The following is a 16287-nucleotide window of genomic DNA, read 5'->3' as shown; positions in this document are numbered from 1 at the left end:
CTGGGTTATATGCCTGGTGGCTGGGTTATATGCCTGGTGGCTGGGTTATATGCCTGGTGGCTGGGTTATATGCCTGGTGGCTGGGCTTTATGCCTGGTGGCTGGGTTATATGCCTGAGGGCTTTGTTATATGCCTGAGGGCTTTGTTATATGCCTGAGGGCTGGGTTATATGCCTGAGGGCTGGGTTATATGCCTGAGGGCTGGGTTATATGCCTGAGGGCTGGGTTATATGCCTGGTGGCTGGGTTATATGCCTGGTGGCTGGGTTATATGCCTGGGGGGTGGGTTACATGCCGGGTGGCTGGGTTATATGCCTGAGGGCTGGGTTATATGCCTGAGGGCTGGGTTATATGCCTGGGGGCTGGGTTATATGCTTGGGGGCTGGGTTATATGCTTGGGGGCTGGGTTATATGCCTGGGGGCTGGGTTATATGCCTGGGGGCTGGGTTATATGCCTGGGGGCTGGGTTATATGCCTGGGGGCTGAGTTATATGCCGGGTGGCTGGGTTATATGCCGGGTGGCTGGGTTATATGCCGGGTGGCTGGGTTATATGCCGGGTGGCTGGGTTATATGCCGGGTGGCTGGGTTATATGACGGGTGTCTGGGTTATATGACGGGTGTCTGGGTTATATGCTGGGTGGCTGGGTTATATGCCTGAGGGCTGGGTTATATGCCTGAGGGCTGGGTTATATGCCGGGTGGCTGTGTTATATGCCGGCTGGCTGTGTTACAAGCCTGGGGGGTGGGTTACATGCCGGGTGGCTGGGTTATATGCCTGGTGGCTGGGTTATATGCCTGGTGGCTGGGTTATATGCCTGGTGGCTGGGTTATATGCCTGGTGGCTGGGTTATATGGCGAGTGGCTGGGTTATATGCCGAGTGGCTGGGTTATATGCCGGGTGGCTGGGTTATATGCCGGGTGGCTGGGTTATATGCCGGGTGGCTGAGTTATATGCCGGGTGGCTGAGTTATATGCCGGGTGGCTGAGTTATATGCCGGGTGGCTGGGTTATATGCCTGGTTGCTGGGTTATATGCCTGGTGGCTGGGTTATATGCCTGGTGGCTGAGTTATATGCCTGAGGGCTGAGTTATATGCCTGAGGGCTGAGTTATATGCCTGAGGGCTGAGTTATATGCCTGAGGGCTGAGTTATATGCCTGAGGGCTGAGTTATATGCCTGAGGGCTGAGTTATATGCCTGAGGGCTGAGTTATATGCCTGAGGGCTGAGTTATATGCCTGAGGGCTGAGTTATATGCCTGAGGGCTGAGTTATATGCCTGAGGGCTGAGTTATATGCCTGAGGGCTGAGTTATATGCCTGAGGGCTGAGTTATATGCCTGAGGGCTGAGTTATATGCCTGAGGGCTGAGTTATATGCCTGAGGGCTGAGTTATATGCCTGAGGGCTGAGTTATATGCCTGAGGGCTGAGTTATATGCCTGAGGGCTGAGTTATATGCCTGAGGGCTGAGTTATATGCCTGAGGGCTGAGTTATATGCCTGAGGGCTGAGTTATATGCCTGAGGGCTGAGTTATATGCCTGAGGGCTGAGTTATATGCCTGAGGGCTGAGTTATATGCCTGAGGGCTGAGTTATATGCCTGAGGGCTGAGTTATATGCCTGAGGGCTGAGTTATATGCCTGAGGGCTGAGTTATATGCCTGAGGGCTGAGTTATATGCCTGAGGGCTGAGTTATATGCCTGAGGGCTGAGTTATATGCCTGAGGACTGAGTTATATGCCTGAGGGCTGAGTTATATGCCTGAGGGCTGAGTTATATGCCTGAGGGCTGAGTTATATGCCGGGTGGCTGGCTCATATGCCTGGGTGGCTGGGTTATATGCCTGGGTGGCTGGGTTATATGCCTGGGTGGCTGGTTTATATGCCTGGGTGGCTGGTTTATATGCCTGGGTGGCTGGTTTATATGCCTGGGTGGCTGGTTTATATGCCTGGGTGGCTGGTTTATATGCCTGGGTGGCTGGGTTATATGCCTGGGTGGCTGGGTTATATGCCTGGGTGGCTGGGGTACATGCCTGGGGGCTTGGGTACATGCCTGGGGGCTGGGTTATATGCCTGGGGGCTGGGTTATATGCCGGCTGGCTGTGTTACAAGCCTGGGGTGTGGGTTACATGCCGGGTGGCTGGGTTATATGCCTGGGGCTGGGTTATATGCCTGAGGGCTGGGTTATATGCCTGGTGGCTGAGTGTTTATGCCGGGCGGGTGGCTTGGTTATATGCCTGGGGGCTGGGTTATATGCCTGGGGGCTGGGTTATATGCCTGGTGGCTGGGTTATATGTTGGGTGGCTGGGTTATATGCCGGGTGGCTGGGTTATATGACGGGTGTCTGGGTTATATGCCGGGTGTCTGGGTTATATGCCTGGGGGCTTGGTTATATGCCTGGGAGCTGGGTTATATGTCGGGTGGCTGGGTTATATGCCTGGGGGTTGGGCTATATGCCTGGGGGCTGGGTTATATGCCTGAGGGCTGGGTTATATGTTGGGTGGCTGGGTTATATGTTGGGTGGCTGGGTTATATGTTGGGTGGCTGGGTTATATGTTGGGTGGCTGGGTTATATGTTGGGTGGCTGGGTTATATGTTGGGTGGCTGGGTTATATGCCGGGTGTCTGGGTTATATGCCGGGTGTCTGGGTTATATGCCGGGTGTCTGGGTTATATGCCTGGGGGCTTGGTTATATGCCTGGGAGCTGGGTTATATGTCGGGTGGCTGGGTTATATGCCTGGGGGTTGGGCTATATGCCTGGGGGCTGGGTTATATGCCTGAGGGCTGGGTTTTATGCCGGGTGGCTGGGTTTTATGCCGCTTGGCTGGGTTTTATGCCGGGTGGCTGGGTTATATGCCTGAGGGCTGAGTTATATGCCTGAGGGCTGAGTTATATGCCTGAGGGCTGAGTTATATGCCTGAGGGCTGAGTTATATGCCTGAGGGCTGAGTTATATGCCTGAGGGCTGAGTTATATGCCTGAGGGCTGAGTTATATGCCTGAGGGCTGAGTTATATGCCTGAGGGCTGAGTTATATGCCTGAGGGCTGAGTTATATGCCTGAGGGCTGAGTTATATGCCTGAGGGCTGAGTTATATGCCTGAGGGCTGAGTTATATGCCTGAGGGCTGAGTTATATGCCTGAGGGCTGAGTTATATGCCTGAGGGCTGAGTTATATGCCTGAGGGCTGAGTTATATGCCTGAGGGCTGAGTTATATGCCTGAGGGCTGAGTTATATGCCTGAGGGCTGAGTTATATGCCTGAGGGCTGAGTTATATGCCTGAGGGCTGAGTTATATGCCTGAGGGCTGAGTTATATGCCTGAGGGCTGAGTTATATGCCTGAGGGCTGGGTTATATGCCTGAGGGCTGAGTTATATGCCGGGTGGCTGAGTTATATGCCTGGTGGCTGGGTTATATGCCTGGTGGCTGGGTTATATGCCTAAGGGCTGGGTTATATGCCGGGTGGCTGGGTTATATGCCTGGGGCTGGGTTATATGCCTGAGGGCTGGGTTATATGCCTGGTGGCTGAGTGTTTATGCCGGGTGGCTTGGTTATATGCCTGGGGGCTGGGTTATATGCCTGGTGGCTGGGTTATATGCCTGGTGGCTGGGCTATATGCCTGATGGCTGGGCTTTATGCCTGGTGGCTGGGTTATATGCCTGGGGGCTGGGTTATATGCCTGGGGGCTGGGTTATATGCCTGAGGGCTGGGTTATATGCCTGAGGGCTGGGTTATATGCCTGAGGGCTGGGTTATATGCCTGAGGGCTGGGTTATATGCCTGAGGGCTGGGTTATATGCCTGAGGGCTGGGTTATATGCCTGAGGGCTGGGTTATATGCCTGAGGGCTGGGTTATATGCCTGAGGGCTGGGTTATATGCCTGAGGGCTGGGTTATATGCCTGAGGGCTGGGTTATATGCCTGAGGGCTGGGTTATATGCCTGAGGGCTGGGTTATATGCCTGAGGGCTGGGTTATATGCCTGGGGGCTGGGTTATATGCCTGGGGGCTGGGTTATATGCCGGGGGCTGGGTTATATGCCTGGGGGCTGGGTTATATGCCTGGGGGCTGGGTTATATGCCTGGGGGCTGGGTTATATGCCTGGGGGCTGGGTTATATGCCTGGGGGCTGGGTTATATGCCTGGGGGCTGGGTTATATGCCTGGGGGCTGGGTTATATGCCTGGGGGCTGGGTTATATGCCTGGGGGCTGGGTTATATGCCTGGGGGCTGGGTTATATGCCGAGTGGCTGGGTTATATGCCTGAGGGCTGGGTTATATGCCTGAGGGCTGGGTTATATGCCGCGTGGCTCGGTTATATGCCTGGGGGCTGGGTTATATGCCTGAGGGCTGGGTTATATGCCTGAGGGCTGGGTTAGATGCCTGGGGGCTGGGTTATATGCCGGGTGGCTGGTTTATATGCCTGGGGTCTAGGTTATATGCCTGAGGGCTGGGTTATATGCTGGCGGCTCTGTTATATGCCTGAGGGCTCAGTTATATGCCGCGTGGCTGGGTTATATGCCTGGGGGCTGGGTTATATGCCGGGTGGCTGGGTTATATGCCTGAGGGCTGGGTTATATGCCGGGTAGTTGGGTTATATGCCTGAGGGCTGGGTTACATGCCGGGTGGCTAGGTTATATGCCTGGTGCCTGGGTTATATGCCTTAGGGCTGGGTTATATGTCGGGTGGCTGGGTTATATGCCTGAGGGCTGGGTTATATGCCTGGTGGCTGGGTTATATGCCTGGGGGCTGGGCTATATGCCTGGGGGCTGGGTTATATGCCTGGTGGCTGGGTTATATGCCTGGTGGCTGGGTTATATGCCTGGTGGCTGGGTTATATGCCTGGTGGCTGGGTTATATGCCTGGTGGCTGGGTTATATGCCTGAGGGCTGGGTTATATGCCTGAGGGCTGAGTTATATGCCTGAGGGCTGAGTTATATGCAGGGTGGCTGGGTTATATGCCGGGTGGCTGGGTTATATGCCGGGTGGCTGGGTGATATGCCGGGTGGCTGGGTGATATGCCTGAGGGCTGGGTTATATGCCTGAGGGCTGAGTTATATGCCGGGTGGCTGGGTTATATGCCTGGTGGCTGGGTTATATGCCGGGTGGCTGGGTTATATGCCTGGGGCTGGGTTATATGCCTGAGGGCTGGGTTATATGCCTGGTGGCTGAGTGTTTATGCCGGGTGGCTTGGTTATATGCCTGGGGGCTGGGTTATATGCCTGGGGGCTGGGTTATATGCCTGGGGGCTGGGTTATATGCCTGGTGGCTGGGTTATATGCCTGATGGCTGGGCTTTATGCCTGGTGGCTGGGTTATATGCCTGAAGGCTTGGTTATATGCCTGAGGGCTTAGTTATATGCCGAGTGGCTGGGTTATATGCCGGGTGGCAGGGTTATATGCCTGGTGGCTGGGTTATATGCCTGGTGGCTGGGCTTTATGCCTGGTGGCTGGGTTATATGCCTGAGGGCTTTGTTATATGCCTGAGGGCTGGGTTATATGCCTGAGGGCTGGGTTATATGCCTGAGGGCTGGGTTATATGCCTGAGGGCTGGGTTATATGCCTGAGGGCTGGGTTATATGCCTGAGGGCTGGGTTATATGCCTGGTGGCTGGGTTATATGCCTGGTGGCTGGGTTATATGCCTGGGGGGTGGGTTACATGCCGGGTGGCTGGGTTATATGCCTGGGGGCTGGGTTATATGCCTGGGGGCTGGGTTATATGCCTGGGGGCTGGGTTATATGCCTGGTGGCTGGGTTATATGCCTGGTGGCTGGGTTATATGCCTGGTGGCTGGGTTATATGCCTGGTGGCTGGGTTATATGCCTGGTGGCTGGGCTTTATGCCTGGTGGCTGGGTTATATGCCTGAGGGCTTTGTTATATGCCTGAGGGCTTTGTTATATGCCTGAGGGCTGGGTTATATGCCTGAGGGCTGGGTTATATGCCTGAGGGCTGGGTTATATGCCTGAGGGCTGGGTTATATGCCTGAGGGCTGGGTTATATGCCTGGTGGCTGGGTTATATGCCTGGTGGCTGGGTTATATGCCTGGGGGGTGGGTTACATGCCGGGTGGCTGGGTTATATGCCTGAGGGCTGGGTTATATGCCTGAGGGCTGGGTTATATGCCTGGGGGCTGGGTTATATGCTTGGGGGCTGGGTTATATGCTTGGGGGCTGGGTTATATGCCTGGGGGCTGGGTTATATGCCTGGGGGCTGGGTTATATGCCTGGGGGCTGGGTTTTATGCCGGGTGGCTGGGTTATATGCCTGAGGGCTGAGTTATATGCCTGAGGGCTGAGTTATATGCCTGAGGGCTGAGTTATATGCCTGAGGGCTGAGTTATATGCCTGAGGGCTGAGTTATATGCCTGAGGGCTGAGTTATATGCCTGAGGGCTGAGTTATATGCCTGAGGGCTGAGTTATATGCCTGAGGGCTGAGTTATATGCCTGAGGGCTGAGTTATATGCCTGAGGGCTGAGTTATATGCCTGAGGGCTGAGTTATATGCCTGAGGGCTGAGTTATATGCCTGAGGGCTGAGTTATATGCCTGAGGGCTGAGTTATATGCCTGAGGGCTGAGTTATATGCCTGAGGGCTGAGTTATATGCCTGAGGGCTGAGTTATATGCCTGAGGGCTGAGTTATATGCCTGAGGGCTGAGTTATATGCCTGAGGGCTGAGTTATATGCCTGAGGGCTGAGTTATATGCCTGAGGGCTGAGTTATATGCCTGAGGGCTGAGTTATATGCCTGAGGGCTGAGTTATATGCCTGAGGGCTGAGTTATATGCCTGAGGGCTGAGTTATATGCCTGAGGGCTGAGTTATATGCCGGGTGGCTGAGTTATATGCCGGGTGGCTGAGTTATATGCCGGGTGGCTGAGTTATATGCCGGGTGGCTGAGTTATATGCCGGGTGGCTGAGTTATATGCCGGGTGGCTGAGTTATATGCCGGGTGGCTGAGTTATATGCCGGGTGGCTGAGTTATATGCCGGGTGGCTGAGTTATATGCCGGGTGGCTGAGTTATATGCCGGGTGGCTGAGTTATATGCCGGGTGGCTGAGTTATATGCCTGTGTGGCTGGGTTATATGCCTGTGTGGCTGGGTTATATGCCTGTGTGGCTGGGTTATATGCCTGGGGGCTGGGTTATATGCCTGGGTGGCTGGGTTATATGCCTGGGGGCTGGGTTATATGCCGTATGGCTGTGTTACAAGCCTGGGGTGTGGGTTACATGCCGGGTGGCTGGGTTATATGCCTGAGGGCTGGGTTATATGCCTGAGGGCTGGGTTATATGCCTGAGGGCTGGGTTATATGCCGGGTGGCTGGGTTATATGCCGGGTGGCTGGGTTATATGCCGGGTGGCTGGGTTATATGCCGGGTGGCTGGGTTATATGCCGGGTGGCTGGGTTATATGCCGGGTGGCTGGGTTATATGCCGGGTGGCTGGGTTATATGCCGGGTGGCTGGGTTATATGCCGGGTGGCTGGGTTATATGCCGGGTGGCTGGGTTATATGCCGGGTGGCTGGGTTATATGCCTGAGGGCTGGGTTATATGCTGGCTGGCTGTGTTACAAGCCTGGGGGGTGGGTTACATGCCGGGTGGCTGGGTTATATGCCTGAGGGCTGGGTTATATGCCTGAGGGCTGGGTTATATGCCGGGTGGCTGGGTTATATGCCGGGTGGCTGGGTTATATGCCGGGTGGCTGGGTTATATGCCGGGTGGCTGGGTTATATGCCGGGTGGCTGGGTTATATGCCGGGTGGCTGGGTTATATGCCGGGTGGCTGGGTTATATGCCGGGTGGCTGGGTTATATGCCGGGTGGCTGGGTTATATGCCGGGTGGCTGGGTTATATGCCGGGTGGCTGGGTTATATGCCTGAGGGCTGGGTTATATGCCTGAGGGCTGGGTTATATGCCTGAGGGCTGGGTTATATGCCTGAGGGCTGGGTTATATGCCTGGGGGCTGGGTTATATGCCTGGGGGCTGGGTTCTATGCCTGAGGGCTGGGTTCTATGCCTGAGGGCTGGGTTCTATGCCTGAGGGCTGGGTTCTATGCCTGAGGGCTGGGTTCTATGCCTGAGGGCTGGGTTCTATGCCTGAGGGCTGGGTTCTATGCCTGAGGGCTGGGTTCTATGCCTGAGGGCTGGGTTATATGCCTGGGGGCTGGGTTATATGCCTGGGGGCTGGGTTATATGCCTGAGGGCTGGGTTATATGCCTGGGGGCTGGGTTATATGCCTGAGGGCTGGGTTATATGCCGGGTGGCTGGGTTACAAGCCTGGGAGCTGGGTTATATGCCTGGGGGCTGGGTTACATGCCGGGTGGCTGGGTTACATGCCTGGGGGCTGGGTTGTATGCCTTGGGGCTGGGTTGTATGCCTGGTGGCTGGGTTATATGCCTGGGGGCTGGGTTATATGCCTGAGGGCTGGGTTATATGCCGGGTGCCTGGGTTATATGCCTGGGGGCTGGGTTGTATGCCTGGTGGCTGGGTTATATGCCTGGGTGGCTGGGTTATATGCCTGGTGGCTGGGTTATATGCCTGGGTGGCTGGGTTATATGCCTGGGTGGCTGGGTTATATGCCTGGGGGCTGGGTTGTATGCCTTGGGGCTGGGTTGTATGCCTGGTGGCTGGGTTATATGCCTGGGGGCTGGGTTATATGCCTGAGGGCTGGGTTATATGCCGGGTGCCTGGGTTATATGCCTGGGGGCTGGGTTGTATGCCTGGTGGCTGGGTTATATGCCGGGGGCTGGGTTATATGCCTGGGTGGCTGGGTTATATGCCTGGGTGGCTGGGTTATATGCCTGGGTGGCTGGGTTATATGCCTGGGTGGCTGGGTTATATGCCTGAGGGCTGGGTTATATGCCTGAGGGCTGGGTTATATGCCTGGGGGCTGGGTTATATGCCTGAGGGCTGGGTTCTATGCCTGAGGGCTGGGTTCTATGCCTGAGGGCTGGGTTCTATGCCTGAGGGCTGGGTTCTATGCCTGAGGGCTGGGTTCTATGCCTGAGGGCTGGGTTCTATGCCTGAGGGCTGGGTTCTATGCCTGAGGGCTGGGTTCTATGCCTGAGGGCTGGGTTCTATGCCTGAGGGCTGGGTTCTATGCCTGAGGGCTGGGTTCTATGCCGGGTGGCTTTGTTACATTTTTATAGATTTTTGGAAGGTGATAAAAACCAGGGGATCTGGGGGGAGCAGATGTATTGTCCCACTTGTTTGGATAAGCTGTTGGATAACACTATGTAACGCACTTTTTGTCCTTGGAAAGTGAGTGTTATTTCCCACTTTTTATGTCTAAAAAGTACAGAGAATGGCCATTGTACCTCCCACAGTTTGCTTCTGTGCTCAGGAGAAAGACTTTTATGTTCTGCATATCCTATATACACATTTTTATAAACAGATAACCTCTAGATCAAAAGTAATGTTTATTTATACTTCAAAACAAAGACAATATTCAGGAATGTGCGGTTTTTCTGTTTTCTCATATCAGTTATATTTACTAGAGAAAAATATCTTAAGTTTATAATCATCGCGTTTCAATGTAATTATTTTCCGGGATAAGATTGCCAGTTCCTGGGGATCGGTGTCATCCAACGCCTGTATTAAATCTTCATGTTGATATTTCATAGTGTCAGATACTAATTTATTAAATTGGGTCATAATTAAACGTTTTCTTTTTTCTATTATGGTTTCTATGATGAGGTTGGTAAATGTATTTAACATATTTTGCCATCCCCCAGCAACTGTCTTGTCATTGGGAAATGCCAATTCAATAGGGACCTTAGACCTTCCCTTTTTGAGCTCAGGATGAATCTTATAAGACGCCATCTCAGGATGAGGAATATAAGACCCACACCATCTCAGTGCGGGTCAGTGCACTGAAAGCGCTGCAGAACAAGTTGGCGCTATACATATAAAGATTATTATAATTGTCAGGGAGAGAGGAGAGGTCCCTGACCAGTCCCGCTTCTGTCACTGATTTGTCACAAATCGACTAATCTTAAAGGAGATGTCCCGCGCCGAAACGGGTTTTTTTTTTTTTAACCCCCCCCCCCCCCCCCCCCCCCCCCGTTCGGCGCGAGACAACCCCGATGCAGGGGTTAAAAAAACAAACCGGAGAGTGCTTGGCCGCCGGGATCTTCTCCCTCGGTGGACCGCAGGGCTTCTGTGCGGTCCATTGCCGATTCCAGCCTCCTGATTGGCTGGAATCGGCACGTGACGGGGCGGAGCTACACGGAGCCGGCATTCTGCACGAGCGGCCCCATTGAAGACAGCAGAAGACCCGGACTGCGCAAGCGCGGCTAATTTGGCCATCGGAGGCCGAAAATTAGTCGGCTCCATGGGAACGAGGACGCCAGCAACGGAGCAGGTAAGTATAAAACTTTTTATAACTTCTGTATGGCTCATAATTAATGCACGATGTACATTACAAAGTGCATTAATATGGCCATACAGAAGTGTATAGACCCACTTGCTGCCGCGAGACAACCCCTTTAACTTTGTTGCCGCTGTGATCGCTTGTCACAGCAGAGCCTTGATTGATCACTTGATTAATCGGCTGGACCGTCCGATTCCAAAAATATAATTCATATCGGGCTGGGCCCTTCATACAACCAATAATCTTTATTAAGAGATTTTCTTCTGATTTGAATCTTGGAGCCAGGTTGTCTGTGGGGAATACCAGACGTGTCAAACCTGGCTGGCAGGGGGTGATTAACATCCCCCTGTCCCTGGCTAACTTTATTGCCATCATGATCAAAGACTTCCTGAAGCCAAATGCATATCAGAGACCTCTCAGATGTGAGGGAGGAAGGGGAATTTAAATATATGAGGAGTTCAGCTTTCCCAGTATCCTGAGCGGCAGCTGATGGGCAGCTGGTTGATACTGCATCACTCCTTATACCACACCTTCCCCTCAGAGTTGGTCTAGTAGGTTGATCCCCCAGGTCACCTGCTACGCCCATCTCAGCTGCCACCTCTCGACGGGACAACCCATCGGCATTAATATGCTCACTCCCCTTTTTGTGCTGAATCGTGAAGTCATACTGCTGCAGTGCCAAGCTCCAGCGGAGCAGTTTACCATTGGTGCCTGTGGTACAATGCAGCCAACTTAGCGGGTTGTCATCCATTACTATGGTGAAATTCCACCCATAGAGATACGGCTGCAGCTTCTACAAGGCCCACATGATGGCTAAGCAATTTTTTTCTAAGGTGGCAAATGCCACGTCTCTGGGCAGAAGCTTGCATATATAACACTGGGTGCTATGCCTGCCAGATTTACTTAGCTTAGCACTCAGGCCATAAGCACTAATATGGGTCTGCACTACAAACCTCCTGGTGAAGTGTTGATTTGATCCCCGACGGTCCCATCCCTAAGGGAGCCATTTTCAATTTGTCTAGGCGTGAGCACGAAGCCCTTAAAGGGGTTGTCCGGCCATAAACATTAGGTCTCATTACTAAGGGGGCCTTAGCCCCGCCCCCATCCCGCCTCTCCTCATTGAAAATAGTGCAGAGGGGCGGAAAGGAGGCAGAGAGGGGGCGGGAGCTCAGTTCCTGCTCTGAGGCTCTTCCATCCTCCCCCCCCCTGCACACAAGAAGATCGTATATCGGTCCCGGCTGCAGAGAGAAGAACTGCGCATGCGCGGATGAGAAGGGGCTCGTTCCCACGCCGACAAGAGCTGGCCCGACAAGAAGAGAAGATTCTTGTGGTAACCAGGGACGACGGAGGAGCAACACAGGGGGGGGGGCATCCCTTCAGGTAAGTCCAAAACTTCTGTTTGCTTCATTTTCCATGCACAATGTATATTACAAAGTGCATGGAAATGGGCAAACAGAAGTAATGAGACCTAATGTTTATGGCCGGACAACCCCTTTAAGTCCTATATCTCAGAGTCTCTTGCCAAACGACATATCAGGTCATCGCGGTCCCCTGCCGGGGCAGGTCTCTTCTTTGTAGAGAAGGAGGATGGGACATTGAGGCCTTGTGTGGATTATCGGGCTTTGAATAAAATTACAGTGTAGAACCAGTGCTCCTTGCCCCTGATTCCTGATTTTTTGAAATCAGTTGGTAGGGGCCCACTGGTTTTCCATATTGGACTAAAGAGGGGCTTACAATTTAATTCGCATCCACAAGGGAGATGAGTGGAAGACCGCGTTCAACACCTCGTTTGGACATTTTGAATGTCTGGTCATGCCCTTCGGACTTTGTAATGCCCCCGCTGTGTTCCAGGGATTTATGAACGCGGTCTTCCACGACTTCCTGGGGGTATTTTTGGTCATATATCTCAATGACATTCGGGTGTATTCCCCAGACTGGGATTCTCATGTGCGGTACCTGAGGCTGGTTCTGACCCGTTTGCGTGGGTACCAACTTTTTGTCAAGTTGGAGAAATGCATTTTTGGTACTAAACAAGTGTCTTTCCTTGGTTATGTGATTTCACTCACAGAGATTCAAATGGAGTCTGATAAAGTGGCAGCAATCTCCCAATGGGTCAGACCAGATAACCTGAAAGCTCTACAGCAGTTTTTAGGTTTCGCAAATTTCTACCGTAGATTCATTAAGAATTATTCTGTTATTGCTCAACCCCTGACCTATCTTACCAAGAAAGGTGCCGACTTGGTAAGATGATCGCCAGAGGCCCTAGAGGCTTTTAGTCGTCTCAAAAAGGTGTTTACTGCTGCCCCGATGCTAGTACAGCCTGACGCGCGGCGACCGTTCTTCATTGAGGTAGATGTGTCTGAGGTGGGGGCGGGGCTGTATTGTCTCAGGAAGTCAGTGGGAGATCTGGGTATAGTCCATGTGTGTTCTTCTCACGGAAGTTCAGTTCGGCGGAACATAACTAGGATGTGGGTAATCGTGAGTTATTGGCGATTAAGTCTCTAGAAGAGTGGCGTTACCATCTTGAGGGGGCAAGGCATCCCATTACCGTGTATACTGATCATAAAAACTTGGTATATCTCGCCAATGCTAAGAGACTCACGGCTCGTCAGCCCAGGTGGGCGTTGTTTTTCGCCAGGTTTAATTCCGTTGTGGCTTTTATTCCGGGAGAGAAGAACGTGAAGGCGGATGCCCTCTCACGGAGTTTTGGTTCACCGGAAAGTTAGACAGTGGCTCCTGAGAATATCTTGGCACCTGGGGTGGTGGTGGCAGCTTTAGAACCTGATCTCGTTCCTCATCTACAAAATTGTCAGCAGGACGCTCCCTCGGGGGTGCCGGAGGGCAGATGGCTTGTGCCAGAGACCTTGCGTCTGAGAGTCATTGAAGAGCTTCCCTCATCTGTTCTCGCAGGCCATCTAGGGGTTCAAGGGACTCTGGATCTTTGTACTAGACTCTACTGGTGGCCAGGCATGTCTCAGGAGATCCGTGACTTTGTTAAAGGATGCTTTGTCTGTGCACGCAGTAAAAGTCGTCGGTGTCCTCCAGAGGGGCCTCTGAGACTGTTACCGGTGCCTTGTCGTCTGTGGTCACATTTATTGGTAGATTTTATCACCGATCTACCTGAGTCTCAGAAGTTCACCACTATCCTAGTTGTTGTAGACCGTTTCTCAAAGATGGCACATTTCATGGCGTTAAAGAAGCTTCCTTCTGCGAAAGAATTTTCCAAGATTTTTGTAAAAGAAATCATTCATCTACATGGGGCTCCTGAGAACATCGTATCTGATCGCGGGGTTCAGTTTGTTGCGCAATTTTGGTGAGCCTTCTGTAGAAACCTGGGAACGTCGCTTTCCTTCTCGTCAGCATTCCACCCGCAGACTAATGGTCAGACTGAGCGGAAGAACCAGGATTTAGTGCAATATTTACGGTTGTTTGGTGGCGAAAAGGCTCATCAGTGGGCAGAGTTCCTGCCGTTAGCAGAGTTTGCGCTAAACAACTGTTCTTGTTCTTCCACTGGGGTATCTCCATTCCTTTGTGTATATGGTCAGCATCCTCGCTTCCTTACAGCTATTTCTGCGCCGTCTGCCTGTCCTGCAGCTGATGTCGCCACACATGTGCTGCAGGGAGTTTGGAAAGAAGTACAGAAGAACCTGGAAGCAACGGGGGCTCTTATACAGTTGCGTAGTGGGAGGAGTCTGTCAGTATCTGAACCTTACAGGATGGGACAGAAGGTATATTTGTCTTCTAGAAATCTCAAATTGAAGGTTCCGTCTTTGAACTGGCGCCACGTTACGTGGGGCCCTTTGTCATCACGCGTGTAGTAAATCCACTTACTTATGAACTTGATTTGCCAGCCACATGGAGGGTTCATAGGGTTTTTCATAAGTCATTATTGAAACCTTTTGTCCCTTTGGTGACTGTTGGCTGTACAAGTCTCCAGGAACTGCTCCATCAGCACCATATCGTCCAGGTTCTCAAACTAGGTGATGGATTGCTCCTTGATCCACTACTGGAGGGCAGTCCACTGTTGACCCAGCAGGTGCACAAGGCTGTCCTTGGGCCCATGCTGCAGCTCCTAGAACTTCTGGTGGTACACCTCCAGACTGAGGTTGAATTCCTGGATCAGGGCTGCTTTGATGACCTAATAGTTATCATCCTGCTCTTAGGAAATTTTTGTAAACACCTCCAGGGCCTTGCCCTTGAGCTCTGGGGTCAAGTTCCTAGCCCATTGCTCGGTGGGCGGTTGGTACTGGTGGCAGACCTTTTCAAACCCCCTCAGAAGAATGTCCAGGTCCTTGTCTTTCTCTAAGACAGGGAAATGTTCTTGCCGGGGTCGCGTGCTCCTCGTGCCGCTGGACTCATGTGTCTCTGGTGTTGGATTCCCTGCATGGAACTCCACTACTTGCAGCTGGTGCATACGCTCTGCGTGACATTCTGTAGCTGCAGCCTCTTTCTCTGCCTGGCATTCTGCAGCTTTGCGCTCTCACTCTGCAGCCTCATACTCTCGCTCCGTAGCCTCGCACTTGGCCTTGCACTCTGCAGCTTCCGTCTCGGCTTTGCACTCTGCAGCTTCGCGTTCTGCCTTGCGCTCTGCAGCCTCTCACAGCTGGAGAATGAGCTGCATGTGCCGATCAGGGTCCCTTGCGCTTAACTGTTGTTGGGCCCCTTTCGGAATGCAAGTCCGAGTCCTGCTGAGAGCTGCTATTGTCTGGGACTTGATCCATTGCTGGCTCAACAAAGGGGACCGATTGATTTAAAAAAACAACATTTTCTACATGCAGAACATGAACCCAGCCTCTGTACTGTGACTTTTCTCACATCTAGCAAGATCTGATTTACTTGCAGAGCACCTGCATGAATACAGCTTATCTCCAGTGTGCTTTTATTCTGTGTTTTCTATAATGTAGCATCCTAGGCTGGTCCAGTTGGAAGGGTCCTCCATGGTCATCGGGTCCCACCCCCTGGTATTTGTCCAGCCTTTGTTTGAACACTTCCATTGAAGGAGAACTCCCCACCTCCCGTGGTAACCTGTTCCACTCATTGATCCCCCTCACTGTCTAATATCTAATCTGTGTCTCCTCCCTGTCAGTTTCATCCCATTGCTTCTAGCATTTCCTTGTGTAGATGAGAAAAGGGCTGATCCCTCTGTACTGTGACAGCCCTTCAGATATTTGTAGAAAGCTAAACATTCCCAGATCCTTTACCCGTTCCTCATAGGACATGATTTGCAGACCGCTCACCATCTTGGTAACTCTTCTCTGAACTTGCTCCAGTTTGTCTATGTCTTTTTTAAAGTGGGATGCCCAAAACTGGACACAGTATTCAAGATGAGGTCTGACAAAGGAAGAGTAGAGGGGATAATGACCTCACGTGATCTAGACTATGCTTCTCTTAATATATCCCAGAATTGTGTTTGCCTTTTTGGCTGCTGCATCACATTGTTGGCTCATGTTCAGTCTATGATCTATTAGTATAGCCAAGTCTTTTTCACATGTGCTGCTGCTTAGCCCAATTCCTCCCATTCTGTGCTTTTTTCATTCTTCTTGCCCAGATGTAGGACTTTGCATTTCTCCTTGTTAAATACCATTCTGTTAGTTGCTGCCCACTGTTCAAGCTTTTCTAGATCTTTTTGAATCCTCTCCCTCTCTTCCCTAGTGTTAGCTATCCCTCCTAGCTTTCTGTCGTCAGCAATTTTGATCAGTTTCCCTCAATTCCCTCCTCCAGATCATTTATAACAATGTTGACCAACACTGGGCCCAGGACAGAGCCTTATGGTCCCCACTTGATACATTCTTCCACTTGGATGTGCAGCCATTTATGACCACTCTTTGAGTACGATCACTCAGCCAGTTGTGAATCCACCTAACAGTTGCCCTGTCAATCCCAGATTTGGTCAGTTTCCCACAATTCCCTCCTCCAGATCATTTATAACAATGTTGACCAACA

General features: G+C 52.1%; 2 protein-coding genes across 4 annotated transcripts in view; one reads left to right on the top strand and one right to left on the bottom strand.

Moving 5' to 3' along the window:
* LOC136617429 (zinc finger protein 300-like) overlaps positions 1-16287 on the bottom strand; it is a 1148901-nt gene that overhangs the window by 191356 nt on the left and 941258 nt on the right. The gene's annotated exons all lie outside the window — the stretch shown is intronic.
* Positions 1-16287, top strand: part of LOC136617486 (zinc finger protein 84-like) — a 522213-nt gene that overhangs the window by 426414 nt on the left and 79512 nt on the right. The window lies entirely within an intron of this gene.

Source organism: Eleutherodactylus coqui, chromosome 1 (genome assembly GCF_035609145.1).
Source record: "Eleutherodactylus coqui strain aEleCoq1 chromosome 1, aEleCoq1.hap1, whole genome shotgun sequence".
Classification (NCBI taxonomy): Eukaryota; Metazoa; Chordata; class Amphibia; order Anura; family Eleutherodactylidae; genus Eleutherodactylus; species Eleutherodactylus coqui.
Note: the sequence above shows the minus strand (reverse complement) of the source record. Positions and strands in the feature narration are given on the sequence as shown.